At 45.1% G+C, this 9815-nt stretch overlaps 1 protein-coding gene across 2 annotated transcripts in view; it reads right to left on the bottom strand.

Annotated features, from left to right (window-relative positions):
• LIFR (LIF receptor subunit alpha) overlaps positions 1–9101 on the bottom strand; it is a 78536-nt gene extending 69435 nt beyond the window's left edge. Inside the window, exon 1 of one of the 2 annotated variants that reach the window (XM_078445086.2) lies at positions 8988–9101. The gene's annotated coding sequence lies outside the window, so the exon portion shown is untranslated. Of the gene's footprint in view, positions 1–8132; positions 8446–8987 lie in introns of those variants that run through there. The other variant, XM_060637624.3, reaches the window with a different exon arrangement.
• Positions 9102–9815: the final 714 nt, after the last annotated feature.

A 9815-nucleotide genomic window follows, 5' to 3' on the forward strand; every position in this document is an offset into this window, starting at 1 on the left:
AAGAACTTACTACTGTTAAAGACAAAAACAGAAGGGGAAAAAAGCCTTCAATTCAAAATAAATTTTTTTGGCAATGGAAAGCATTTCAGTTTTAAAGTAAATAAAAATGCAGGGTGCCTGGGTGGCTCAGTCAGTTAAGCGTCCAACCCTTGATTTCAGCCCAGGTCATGATCTCATGGTTCATGAGTTTGAGCCCCACATAGGGCTCCACGCTGACAGTGGGGAGCCTGTTTGGGATTCTCTCTCTCTGTCCCTCCCATGCGTGTTCTCCCTCTCTCTCTCTCAAAATAAATAAACTTAAAAAAAAAAAAAAGTTTAAACTAAATAAAAATTCAACAAAATCAGTGACCAAAAGCAATGAAATATTTTGTCAGAATGTCCTGAAATGCTTTTCACAACAATGGGACTTGTAAAACAAATTATTCTGCTTAGAAATTCTATATTAATAGAAACATAATATTGGTCTTAATCATATCAGATAGGTGAAGTCAAGGTAACACTTATCAAACACTACTTCAGGCACCTTGAGCTGGACATTATTATTCCCATTTTACAGATAAGGAAAGAGAGACAGAACCTGCCCAGGTTCACACAACCAGTAAATGGGAAATAGCATCTGATCCCATTGTCTTAATTATATAACATGCTTTATATAGTGGAAATCAGGAAAACAGTAATAAAAAAAATAACTAATAGTCACTTGTAATTTCAACACACAAAGATAATCCTACCTAATATTTGGTGTATAATTTCCCTGACATTTTCCCATATAATAGGTAGAAAACTGTATACACATTCTGTATTCTAGACGCTCTGTCACATTCGCCCGCCAAAATAAAATCACCAAAAAACTTAGATCAATTTACACATGCATGCAGTGCCAGGGTGGCTCAGTCAGTTAAGCGGCTAACTCTTGATTTTGGCTCTGGTCATGATCTTGAGGTTCATGAGGTCGAGCCCCATGTCTGGTTCTGTGCTGTGCCAAGCCTGCTTGGGATTCTCTCTCTTTCCCTCTCATCTCACTCTGCCCCTCCCCTGCTTGCTCGCGCTCTCTCTCAAGATAAACAAACATTAAAAAAAAAATTTTTTTTACACATGCCATTTTACAATCTGCTTTTTCAGTTTGCAAATTCTGAATATCTTTCACATCAATAAATTACTCCCTTACCTACCTCACTGTTCATGAATAAAGGGTTTTCCATTACATGTACATACCACAATTTATTTAACCAATCCCTATTATTGAGCATTTAAACTGTTTCTAGCTTAGAACTATAAACAAAGCTACAAAAATCATTTTGCAAATTAGAGGTTGTTTGTTTTTTTGTCTGTACTTTGTGGGGACGTCACCAGATTCTGGAAATGTGTTTTTCCCAAACTTCAGAGAGCACTCTGTGCAATTTTGAGACACTCCACACTAAGTAGACTTCCCACCAAGTTAAGAACCAGTGTGGGAAAGACAGCTACTGAGGAATATGGTCTCCACACGCAGTGTGGAGGTAAGAACCATTGCTACAGATTGGTCTCTGTACACATGTTGTTTTTTTTTTCCTTAGTTTAAATTCCTTGTGATGGAAATGCCTGACTAAGAGACATGGCACATTTTTGAGGCTTTCGATGAGTAATACCAAATTGCCCTCCTGGAAAGTTGTAACAATTCAAACACCCACTAGCAGGATTTGAAAGTGACAATTCCCCCATCCCTTTGGCTAGATTTGTTTTTAAACAATCAAATCCCTATATGGCCTTCGGTTTTAAAAATAGTGAAATGACTGGTAAAACATGTAGAGAAACAGCAAACAATTCAGACAACAAATGATGTATTTTAAACTTATTTAATTAATTAATTTATTTTGAGGGAGAGCGAGAGAGGGCAAGCAGGGGAGGGGCAGAGAGAGAGGGGGGGAGAGAGACTCCCAAGCAGGTTCCATGCTATTAGCATGGAAACAATGCAGGGCTCAAACTCCCTAACCATGAGATCACGACCTGAGCCGAAATCAAGACTCAGACTCTGAACTGACGGAGCCACCCAGGTGCCCAAATGCTGTATTTTAAAATACACGTCTTCAAAAACAAAATATAAAACGTTAATGACATCAGATCCCAGCTGACAGAGCTTACAGAATGACAATTAGAAAATGTAGTGAAGCCAGACTCAGAAAAGTGCCAAGCTAGTAAGTAAAACGCCACACCTTCACTTTCCCATCTGGCTAATATGAGGCTTAATATTGGGGGCTTTAAGAGTAATGTGATATATTTTTTTAACAAGAAACTCATGAAATTGCATATTCTTTCAAGTTTTATAAATACGGTACTATATTATAGCTAATGGGGCACTATGAAGCTGTTAAAATCCTGTAGATACTCATTTAGCAACAAGTATCTGAATGCCTATGGGCTGGGCAATGTTCTCTGTTGAGGACACAGTGGCGAACCCCACAGAGTCCCTGCCTTCAAGGAGCTGCTGTTCTAAGGGGGGAGCTCAGGGCCCTGTAGCGAAGAATCAGCACATCGTGGTTCCACAGTCCCAGTCTGGAGCCACTGGATTCTTGGGCAAATTACAACAGCTCTGGTCTTGGTCTCTTGGGTTCTTCGCAAGTAAACTTAAGAAGTGGACCAGATGACCTGCGACCTCTTGTGGCTCTCAAATTCTATACTTTCTTCGGTTTTGTCTGAATGTGTAAGTTCTTATTACTGATACGTGCTTTGCATTTTAAGCTCTATATAGTTCCACAAAACCTGAACCTGGATCTCCAAAAAAGATAATTTAACATTCACGGTAAAACTCTGGTGAGCCAGGTATCTTCGAGGAATAAACACAGGAGAGGTTTCCAATTAGATGAAGATTTATGCTCCCAACTTTAACAGTTTCTTTGAAGAGGTTTCTAAAACCTTCTTGCCTCCTTCACTTTTGTACTGCACTATGAATACTGAGGCATGAAATGTGAAACAGGACCTCGCTGGTACGGCAGCGGGTCTCCAAGCTTGTGGCCAGGAACGGCCGGCACCCCAGCTTTCAGGCGGCACGGCGGCACTTTCAAGGGCTGCGGCACTCAGGGCCGGGTAGCGGATTCTCATTTCTCCCCAGCTCACCCACACCCCCAGCTCAACAGACACACAATTCTGCCCACAGAACGTCTACCACTCACTGCCCCATTAGCATTTCTAATATTAGAAATGGGAAACACTTCTTCTGCCACTTGTTATTTTCCACCAGATGTTCCTGCCGCCACCATTCCCACTGTCCTCAGATCCAGAGTCTCCTTGAAGGCTGCTTCTGAGAGCAGTGAGAGGAAGGTGCAGCAAGGGGCCTCAGTAACCCAAGCCCCCTTCTAGGGAAAGGCCACACACACACTTTCAGGAAGTGACATCACTTCTTTGTGGTCTAAGTGCAGAATGCTGCCACTTAATAACACAGAGTCTCAACTCCAGGCACCTATCAGGATTCCAAGTCGTCTTCTGTACCTGCCACACAAAAGAAGAATTGGGTAAATGCCAAGATTTTTCTCACCTCTGTGCAAAATTCCATGAAAAGCTCACCCACCAGAAGTTCTTCTCCAACTTCCAACATAAAACCCATAAAACCGCATCTGATAAACACAACCTTTGCTTATGTGAGCAACATGAGCAGCAGTGATGGGCGAGAAAGTATCTGCTCTGATTTCAGACAACCGAAGTCTGATTTGGAATTCTGCATCTCTGTGGTTCACAGAGGAAATACAAAGGAGGCAGGAAAAGTACTCCAGCTCAAACATCTAAGCTGCTAAGTGACCACAACGACTTACATATAAAACAGATGCTCACGTGCTTCTGCTATACCGCTAAAGAGCTTTCGCTGCAGTGACAGTGACAAGGACAAAGCTGACTTAAGTTTTAGGAGTCACAGAATCCATCCTTTACAGTGTCTGTGCAGAACTCGTGAGAAAAAGTTGGAAGAGAAACCTAGAAACAACTTATTCAGTTCTGGTATCAACCAGTTCGAATAGCAAATTAAAAGATTTAAAACCCTCACTCTGTGAGATGACCAAATTCCTCATGTCACACAGAAGCCAAAAAGTCACAGTCAAGAGAAAGATTAACAGATTCTTATTAAACATCTATAACAATTACTTGGCACAAAACTCATTTCCCACGCTTTCAATTAATGTAAGGGAACATGTATTTAGAATGACAAACAGATTAGAAGTTGGGAAGAGGAAATACCCCAGTTCCTGATATTCCCTAAAATAGAACATGCACACATTCTTCCTGTGAGAATAGAAGTACCTGCATAAAGTACATATATTTTATTTGCTCATTAGTCTGTCATCTGCTCAAAGCAATTCATCCATTCAGTAAACAAAACCCAAAAAAAGGCATCTTTGAAAATGTTATGCTCAAGCAAATAGCAAATCTACTGATATCACAGGTGAAACTTCTGACTAAATTACTCAGAAGTCACTACAATGTCCTGGAAAATTAGGTATGTTTTTAAGCCTTCACACTTCAATTTCATGGAAAAGCAATCAAATGCAACCAACACAAAGCAACACTTTGAGAGGATGTACATCACAGATTTGGTAACGTCAAGGGCCACAGCCATGATGGAAAGCTCAAGACTCCCAAATCTAAGTATTTTGGCCCAAATCAGACAGGATTATTTTTTTGAAACTCCCCAATTATTCATTACTTCAACAAATATTCACAGCCAGCTGTTCCTGCTGGTGGGAGAGGGTGGGGGAACAGCCAGACCCCTGCCTGCCCTCCTGGAGCTTTCAGCAGGTGGAGGAACAACCCATCCAAGGCCTCTATTCCACGTCTACAATACTCCTTCACACGTGCAAACACTCGGGCACCAGGTACAGTGCCTGTTCTCCCCGGCCCGGCACTCTCCCCATCTGCTCTCCATCACGGACCCCACCCACAGAGGCAGCCCTCTGCTCCTCTGGTAAGGCAGGCCCAGCCTCACCGGAGGGCCTTTGCACCTGCGGTTCCCTCTGCCTGAGCCACTCTTCCTCCAGACCTCCAAACACACAGACTCCTTGCCTCATTCTGCTCAAATCTCTCTACCTGAGAGAAAGTTCCAGGAACACTCAATCTAAAACAGCAGCCCCCATCCTGTCTTTACCACAGTGACTCATTACTTTCCCAGTACTTATCACTATTTGGTATCATTTCCTTCACTGCTTCTCTGCTTTTTATCCATCTCCCCCAGTAATTTGTGAACTCATTAAAAGTGGGGTCTGCCTGCCCTGTGCAGTGCTATATTCGCAGTCCCTATAAGGGTGCCTGGAATGTAACAGATGCTCAATGTATGCTTATTTAAGAAGAGCAAATATAGACAATATTAGCAGTTTTGTACTACAATGGCAGGTGTCAAATAATAAGGAAAAAGAAAACATCTTAAACACTAAGAAAGTTGTTTGATAGGTTAAAAAAAAAAGTATAGCTTACCCTCATCTTAAAAACACTCTCCAAAAATAAATGTGATAAACATGTAAAACTCAACATTGGCTAATACTCAAATTTTATGATGTATTAGGCTCAATTTCTAGGATTAGTACTGTTTCTACGATTCATTTTAAAAGCACTGAGATGTCAATTTTTAAAGAGCCAAATATTTTCCAAAAGCATACCTCCCCTTAAGAGTTACTTTTAACCTCCCAAACTGTACAAATTATAACCATATTGTAACAGCATGAAAGTATGAGATACTGGTGATAATCTACAGAAAGCAGGTATTTCAGTGCCTAATGGTAAACAAGTTTCATGAAACAAAAACTGCCTTCATCTTCAACTTAATCAAAGGTACAAGCCTTTTCTCCATGTTCAAAAATATTTAATCTCTTATGAGTTTCTCTTACAGATTATTCTTAAAAATTTGTATCTGTTCTTTTCTTTCTTTTCTTGAAACAAAGAGGTAAGGTGTTAATCAAGGTATATGACCTTAGTTTACTGGCCATCATGGCTCAGGCTTCATCACAAAGACACCAAAGATCTTTATGGGTCACTGTGAAATTATACAAAAGGAAAAAGTGTATATTGGAGAGAAGGGGCATTTATTTCCTGGAATGTGCTACAGAGACGTATGTTACTACTGCCTTTGGGAATAAGTGAAACCCACTCAAAAACTTTAAAAACACAAGTTTTACAATAATTTTATAACAAAGTGTTAGAAACGACCTACACATACCTCAATTAAAAAAAAAAAGAGGTTAAATAAATTATGGTTCATCCTTATTGGAGTACTCTCAGTGGCTCCTAGAGAATGAGCCAGCTCTCTTAAGTACTGATAGACTGCCAAGATTTAGTACTCTAAGGGAAGGGCGGGGAGCTGGTGCAGAACAGCATATACAAAGTGACCTCGTTTGCGGAAAGACAAATAAAAAGAAACATACAAAACGTTTATACTAGCATAAGGTATATCTGGAAAGATATATGTAAGGAACTAGGAACCCTGATTCCTGGGGAGAACAGGGTACTTGCTGCAGAGAAGGGAGAAAGATGGACTTTCCACTCCAGAGCTCTTCATATCTATTTTATCTCCTCCAGTGTGCACAAACTGTCCGTCCCACAAATTAATACAATACATTTCAATATCAAAATAGCGTATACTGTTACCAACATATTATTCAAGAAGACCCATTAAGAGTACAGGCTTTCAAAAATCACAAAAGTTGTTCCATTCGACAGCAGAGTTCCTGATCCTTAATTCCCAGAAGAGAATCCAAGTCTCCACTAATTAAGAGAGGCTCACTTGTGATCTCACCTATTACAAAGCAAATAAGCCTCAGTTCAATTCTTGGAAGGGAAAGAGCTGCTAGGTTCACCTTGAAAACATACCTCGTATTTAAATTGAGCTTGTAACTACCTAATGAAGTCTCCAAATTAACACAGTTTCCACCTGGCAATAAAACAGGACGTCAATGTCAAAAACGAGGGGAGAGTCCCCAGTTTTTGAGAACACACTACCACACTTAGGTTTCCTTTCCTCTGCCAGGCTTGTTTAGACAAGGAACCCTCCGATTTTGGTGAAATATGATTTCAGATCTGCAGCAAAATAATTTTAGGGGGAGGGGCAACCATCATTTTCAGTATACAAACGCTTTAATTTTTCATTTGCAGCGGATGGGAATGGGCTTTGATTTAGGATTCATTTGTGGACCCCTGACTAAATGATACTACTAGGTCACATGACTTTTACTCCAACCAAAACTTTTTTTAAAGAGAAATCTGAAACTGAAAACGAACAATCGGAAGGCAAACCTTAAACTGAAACCTTTTTGTTGAAAAATGTAAGTTAAAAGGACACATAAAAACAAATGCAAAGAATTCATTTTCACACCAATGTCACTCAAAAAAATGCACACCCGTTCTATCAATATTTGACTGGATTAAACACACTCATACAAAAAGGAACACAAAGATACCCAACGGAGAGTAAAGACCTCATGTGCTGCTGCTGGGTTTGTTTTTTGGTAGCCGAAGGTGGGCACCAAAATCCCATTATTCAAGCCCTGAAGTTAATGCACAACCACCTGACGTGCAGAGTTTTCTGTAGGGGTCAGAACTCAAGACTCCAGGTCCTTCCTTTCAGACAACACATCAAAAGTGGCATCGTGCAAGAAGCCTCACTTTAATCGCTAATACTTCAACTTTGGCTTTATCGAGGTTAGCGCCTTCGGCCAGAAGCACATAAAAAGTACAGGTAAATTAAATACACTCATAAATAAGGGAGGAAGAGAGAAAGAACTGTTTAATGAAGAGTCGAGGCACGGGGTCACGCAATCACCCGGCTGGTTACATCTCCAAAGGAAAATAAAAATTAAAGCTCCTTCCCATCCCCCAGGTAGCCTCTGGTCTCAGAACTTACTGCCCTACGTGGGGCAGAATTTCGCGGCCAGGGAGTGGGCGCCCTCCCGGACGCAGGGTGGCCCGAGGGCGCGCGGAGAGCGGCACGACCCGGAGCATTCCCCCCACCCCGGTGTCAGTCCTCGCGGACGCCCCCAGACCGGAGCCGGCCGGAGCGCTGCCCCCCACCCCGCCCGAGCCGCCAGGCGCTCGCGGCGACGCGCCCACGGCACCGGGCACCGGGCTCCGTGGCTCGCGCTTCCCCACGCCCCGCGCCGCGCCCACCCGCCTCCGGCACTCACGGGCCGCTCCCGCGCCGCTATCTCGCCATCCCCCGCCGTCCGCTCGGCCGCCGCCCGGGGGCTGCCCGGAGTCCGCAGTCGCCCGGGGACCGGAGGCGAGGAGGAGAGGGGCCGGGCACAACCCGCCGCCGCCGCCTCGCCTCCCCAGTCCCAGCGCCGGGCTGCTCGAGGCGGCCACGAGCTGGGGGCGGCCAGCTGCCCTCCGCGAGCCCTGGGAGTCGCCGCCGCCGCCAGAGCCTCCAGGAGGCAACGCTAACGGCCACGGCCACGGCCGAGACGCTTCAGCCCGGACTGCGGCGCGCGGGGGCGGTGCCTGCACGCCGCTCGGCGGGGGGCGCTGCTGTCCCGGCCCCGCCCCCAGTCCCGCCCCGCCCCGCCGCCCGCGCCCCGCGCGCCCCCGCCGGAAACCGCCCGCGCGCCCCCGCCGTCCCCGCCCCCTGGCCCGGCCGCGCGCGTCCAGCCCTCGCCCGAGGGGCCGCCTCTGGGAGTCGCAGGAGCGCGGCCGCGCGCGGGGTCGGAGCGCCGAGGGTGGTGCTTCCGCGGAGAGTCCTGTCCCGGGGCCAATCTCGGAAGGTCATGGAGGAGCCAGGGAGAGCGAAGCGGACGGGGCCGTGCAAATCCCCACAGAAGGCCGGCCGAGCGTGCGGCGGCCCTGCGGGAAGGAGAGTGGCTCCCGAAACGCTGTCAGTGCGCCTTGCTAACGTTGCGTTGAGGACTGGAAAATGTGGGGCCGTGCTTTAGCCTCCCGTGTGAAAACACACGAAAACCGGCTTCTGTGCCTCCGCGAGGGTGGCGGGGGGGGGGGGGGGGGGGGGGGAGGGGAGGAGGAGCGATTGCTTAGATTATAGGAATTACCTAAAAGGCGCCCAGGGCTGGGGCCCTGCGGCTCCAGCCACCTTCCTCCTCTGTAGTGCAGGGCTCCCTCAGTCCGAGGGGGCCCGCGGGGCATTCTGATAATATCCTGGAGCCATCTAGTCTTGCCTCCAAGGCGTGGTGGGCTTATTTGTGCAAAGAAGAAACGGATCCCTTAATGGGGTGAGATTTTTTCCTCCTTGCATTGTTCCCATTTCCGCAGTTTCACTTGGCCTCGATTTTCTTCCAGAGTAATGCACCAAATGAAATTAGCTGGAGAGCGCTTGATGGCGCAGAATCATGGTTTGAAGATGTTTACACTCTATGCCGGACGCGTTTGATGATGTTCTCTTTGGCACGATTAATTTTGCAAAGTTAAGAAATGTGCCAGATAGAGCCCCTGGCACGCAGAGTCACAGGGCTCTGCAGACACACCTTTGATAGGAAGCCAGCTTGTTTGTTTCATTTGTGATTTATTTGATGCACCAGCACCAAAACCAATGTGTTTTCTAGAGACCTTTGGGTGAAATTCTAAACTGGCAAAATGAAGCTTATTTTCTGAAAGAACGTTTCACTATTGATAATGTGACTAAAACAGGCAACCAAACACCTGCAAGAATATTAATTGAAAAGTAAGCTTCAGAGACAAAAAATGTGTTTCACAGTAAGACATGGTCCCTGCTAGTTCCTAAGAGCCAACTCCATCCATGTGAGTATTTTATTTTTTTTCCATGTGCATATTTGGAACACCAAAGCTAAATGCTTCCTATTGTCCTTAAGATCTTGTTTGGAAAACATGGTTCTACTCTGTGTACCTGAAGCTCAGTTTAA

The sequence above is a fragment of the Panthera onca genome, chromosome A1 (genome assembly GCF_046562875.1).
Source record: "Panthera onca isolate mPanOnc1 chromosome A1, mPanOnc1 haplotype 2, whole genome shotgun sequence".
NCBI lineage: Eukaryota > Metazoa > Chordata > Mammalia > Carnivora > Felidae > Panthera > Panthera onca.